Genomic DNA, 5487 nt, shown 5'->3' with positions numbered 1-5487 from the left:
GCCAGTCCTTGTGAGGTCCCAGGGTAAGGCCAGACCACTTTTCCATTGTATTAACATGAAGTTTTGGACACAGAAATGATGAAGATTGCATCTTACATGACAGCTTGGGCAGTCTGGGGGTGAGGTATTCCACACCCGAGTAAACATGACTCGCACATACTGGCTGGCTTGTGGGCCAGATTCCACAGCCCTCAACATTCTCCCAAATTGGACTCTTTCTATTTTCTCCCTAGAGGCACAGGGGTACCTCAGATCACAAATGTTTCTGTTGGCAAAATATTAATCCCCAAACAGAAGTGTTCAGCAAAATTTCACTTCTGTTTGTTAACTTCACATTAGGTGAAGAATATGACCACAGGCCTCTTCCCCAGAACTGTGGGACTAATTACATTTGTGAGCCAAGCTATCACCGTATTGATAATCAGTTCATCAATACCAGCTTGAAACTTTGCCTTGAACTATTAAACACCGTGTCAGAATGGAAGTGACAGGGAACCCCAATCAAACTGGCTTGAAAGAGAAAGGAGTTTGCTGTCTTGCAGCTTAAGGATATGCTAGCTGCTGTTTTAGCTAGATGCAAAGGCTCAAGTATTTCTGTGAGGGTCTATATTCTCTGTTCAACATCAAAGGTGGAGAAGAGGGATCAGAGAGCAGGGCTGGTTTTCCATAAACCAATTTAGCAGGGTGAGGATATGAAAGCCTATGAGAAGAAGGCCAGGGCAATGAGAGGAATCAAAGAAGAAACACAAGGCTGGGGCAAGGAAGGAGTCTTTGCTTGTATTTTGGGGAGAAAATGCCGCAATCTAGGTTTTAGCAGAACATGTTTTGCTGGTTCCTCTACCCTAATGACTTCCCAGTAATTCTTAGTAGCTGGCGTATTTTCATCGAGTGAGGAAAGAATACAGTTGTGCATCAGTTCACAAACTTAATTTTTTCCATGCTTCTCGTTATAAACTCAATCTAGTTTCCTCCTCAGGTCAACAGTGAACCTAACCACTGAAGTATGATCAGGATCATGGAAAGAATTCAGTTCCATAACCAAGCATCCACTTATAATTCCAGTGTGGTATAGAAAAGTGTCTTGGACACAGGCTTAGAAAACAATTGGTAAGGGGCTGGAGAGATGGCTCAGTGGTCTAAAGCACCTACTTGGAACAAGCTTGGCAAGGCATCAGGGACCGCGGTTCAATCCCCCAGCACCACATGCCAGCCAGCCCCGCCCCCTGGTGGGCTGAGCTGGCCACACACATACACCACACTCTCTCTCTCTCTCTCTCTCTCTCTCTCTCTCTCAAATAAATAAAAAAAATTTAAAAAAAAAAAAGAAAACAATTGGTAAATAAGAAACAATGATTAATGTAATTGTATTTGAGGTTGAAAACTTGACATTCCTCAGTCAAACATTATTAGTCAGAAGTTACACTGCTTATGTGAGATCTATCCTACAGAAAAAAGTCTACATGAACTCCAGACGTGTTAAGTGTAATTAAAAAACATACTTTTAGTGAATTCCTAAGCAGTCAAATTACTCAAGTTGTAGCTTACTTCTCTCTGTTCTGGTTAATCAGTCTACCAAATATGATAGCCATTTGGGACTAAAAGCACTCAATCCTGTGTGAACAGGCTGATCAGCAAATCTTAGAGAAAAATTTAGGCCTGGAAGCAAAGAAATGTCTATACTTTGGTGGAGATTGGGAAGAGGGTCATATTACCATGTTGTAAGGAGCACACTGGACTAACCCCAGGGCAGAGGGACTCAAAAGTTCCATTGCAGGGTGAAGAACATCCCAGCATGGCGGAGGTACCCTTCACTCTGCACTCCAGGGCCTTGTTCTGCAGCCTCTGCAAGGACCTGGCTTTTGGACCTGACTGCATGTGTGCTAAGGTAGGGTGTCGCTGGCATGGTCCCCCCATCGTGAGAAGGGTAAGAATGGTGTTGGCCACGAAGTTCCTCACTGTCTGTGGTAATTTTCAGGACCAGCACCCTCCTAGTTACGTCAGAACTGGGTTTCACGCTTCTCGATTTCTAACAACCACAGTATTACACAGAAATGGGGTGTCTGGTAAACCTGACCTCCAACAGGCAGGAAGGCAAAGTCACTTTGCCCTGAATTGCAGAAATATCTGTCAGAACTGCGCTGGGACTCAGAAAGAACCCTGCTGCAGATGAAAAGGGCATATTCCTTGAGTTAGATTTTAACGTTTTTTAAAAAAGAAAATCAAAGGCAGGATATGACAGGCCATTTTAAGGTTATTTGAATCTGAAAGAACATCTTCAGAATCTGTATCTTCACTCTCAGTGTGAATCTGAAAATCAAAAATCAGCTTGAGCTTCAAAACCAGAGAGACAAACTGGGCTTCTATCCCAGGAGGAAGTAGTAATAATTCTGATCCAAAACAGAGATGGAGATTTTACCTGGACCTGACTGCTAGTGGCTCCACGCGCAAACGATCCAGCGTGGGGGACTGTGCTTGGGAGGGGGCCTCACCGTGGTTGGCGCCAACCCTCTCAGGCTGAGGGGCTGGGTCATGTCTGAGGGCAGAGTCTCACGGCAAGGTCAGGCCCCGGCGGACCTCTCCACCTGTGTGAAGACTGAGTATCAGCTCAGGTCGTGTTTCTGTACACACCCAGCTGTGGTAGAAAGCACATGGATGTCCAGCCCTGGCTCCACCATGTAACCGGCTGCCAGAACTCGAGCAAGCCACAAAACCCTTCTCAGCCTGGCTCTTCCCCTTCAACTTTCACAATACTAAAGATCCTGCTGTGGAGTTACAGGTGTTAGAATGCAGTCACGTCCCAGGATAGTGTTGGCATCTACCCGCAAGAGTGCCGCACTAATGAGGAATTTTGACAGGAAACGTGGAGCACCTAGTTCTTTACATAAATGATGGTGTTGGGCCTAGGGTTGGAAGGAGCATGGTCATAGGTAAGAAAGAATGAACAAGGGTTCAACAGCAGCAATCAGCAAGCAAGACCTTTATTGGTCAGCCCTTAGATGTGTCGTTATCACGTATGACTTAGCTGTAGCAAATGCATAGTTGTCTGTAGCCAATGATGGTTATGTAACTGGATCCTGTTATTCTCCTGCACCAAACAGTGAGGGTCACATCTTCAGGTGTCCTCAGGTGACCTAAGCTTTGCAACATCTGAGAGGCTGTCTACAGTTATGGATTAATTTGGCTTTCATTTATGTGAGTAGTTCTTTATACACTTGAATTATGTTACTTCCAAAAAGGTAGAGTGACATCTCCAAAAAAAGTTAAAATGTATATAAGATGTTATTTTGCTTAGTATGATAACCAGTAACGGTGCTCAAAGTGCATGTAAGCGTCTGATTATAGACAGGCAACGTTAACGTGATTTATAGGTCCTGTTCGAACCTTGTTAACACGGAGCAATGACTTCTTTCAGGGGAGTCGTCTGCTGTAGCATAGTGCAGGAGTGGTTATCTGTACAGGACAAATGCGGCTTCACTGGTCTGGTCTATTTATCTAACACCATCAGGGGTAGGACTTCCGGGCTGAATTCCTACATGGTATTTGGCAAGACAACTTCATTCTTAACTAGCTTTCAGTATCAGGACTTATGTTTTGGCTATAGATTTCCACACCATAATGTTGGGTCAATATCTTCCTTAAGGAGAGCTGGATTTCTCCAAAGAAAGTTGAGAGAGAGAGAGAGAGAGAGAGAGAGAGAGAGAGAGAGAGAGAGAGAGAGAGACAACCTAATGACAGTCTGAAAAGGCACACATTACTACTTGTTTGTAAAAAGCACATCATTAGTTCCTACCTATGTTGTAGGAAGAGGAATTAATCCACACATCCCACTTAGACAAGGGAGTTTGTTTTAAGAGAAGAATTTGTTTACGCATTCAGCAAACACCAACATGACAAGAAACGATAGACTCTAGCACAGTAAGGTCTGGTGCTGGCTCCCACTTGGGTTTGTGCATCCTCTGAATCCTCATGGAGAGATGGGCTTCCTGCACAGGATGAGTGAGAGCTACAGCTGTAAACGGTACAGGTCTCTGTAGAGCAAGGAAAAGGATCCAGGAAGTCTCCAACCAGCACTTACAGATCCCCTGCATCTACTATATGGATAGAATAAAAGTAAAAGCCACATGGCCATCTCAGGAGACCCAGGAAAAGTGTTTGATAAATTCCAACTCCCTTCATGATCAAAAAAAGTCACTAGGAATGGAAGGGAAACTCCTCAACTGCCTTCAAAACCCAGCACCTGTCATCAGTTCTGATAGTAAAGGGCTGGGATAATCTCCCTGAATGTCAGGAATAAGACATGAATATCTTCTCTCATAACTCCCATTCAATATTTTCCTGGGATTTCTTGATCAGTGAAAAAAGACTAGAAGAAAAAATAGAAAGATCCACTTTGGAAACAAAAATGTAACCTGTTTGTGTTTAAATATAATATGGTTTAATACAGAATCTTAATAGAATTCACAAAGAAATTATATCAAATAAATTAAATCAGCACATAAATTTCTTTAAGAATGATACATAATCCTTGAAAAAAAATTTAAACTTCATACACTACAATGAATCATCTAAACCTGAATTTATAAGATAATTCCATTTATGACACAGGGAAAATTATAATAATTAGAAATGAACTTTTAAAAGGATACGCAAGATTTGTACAACCAAATGGGTTGTACAAAGCTATAAAGCACTGCTAAAAGAAATGAAAGATTTAAATATGTAAGAGAAGCCGTGTTTTTTTAAGAATTCGTTATGGTGAATTTGAAGTGATCTCTTGCAAAGGCCATGCGACTTTGTTTGCATAGTGACAAGCTTGCCGTAAAATTCATGCTGTAGCACAGGGAACTCAGAATACCCCAAAAAACTTTGGAACTTGGAGTTCTTTCTTTTGGTTGAAGCGTGCTTTTCAGTGGCTAGTGTACTGTGCATCCGTAATAAGACAGCTTGGTGTTGGCGCAGGATCAGGCACACACATAAGATACAGCTGAAAGTCACAGAATACACCCTCCAATGTATTTATTTTTTCCTTTAATTTAAAAAGAAGAAAAATAGAAATAAAGAAAAACAGTTTCAACTCAGGCTGTTAGGAGAGCAACAATAATTAACACATTGCGCATTGTTGGCTTCATAGTAGTTACTCAGAGTGGACGATATAGGCCTGAAATAAGCTCCAGACAACGTTAGCACAAGCATTTCTTTTCAATAAACTAAGAGAAACTGGCTGGCACAACTATCTTAACCACCTTGCGTGTGTGTATCTCTTTTTTCACTTTCTTTATTTTCCCTTTCTCTCATCAGTTGCTCTTTTCTTTTGAACAGTTTCTTCCCAATTCACAATATCTACTGTGCTGTTGGATCTTATTTGCTCATTCAGCTTCTCTATACAGTTTACATATATGGGTCCGATTTCTTTCACCTGTGAGTATGGTGTCACGTTGCATCCCTTTACCCATAAGTGTCTCAAGCCTATCCTTTCTTTTTTTTTTT

This window comes from Octodon degus, unplaced genomic scaffold, assembly GCF_000260255.1.
Source record: "Octodon degus isolate 3935 unplaced genomic scaffold, OctDeg1.0 scaffold00076, whole genome shotgun sequence".
Lineage (NCBI taxonomy): Eukaryota > Metazoa > Chordata > Mammalia > Rodentia > Octodontidae > Octodon > Octodon degus.
Note: the sequence above shows the minus strand (reverse complement) of the source record.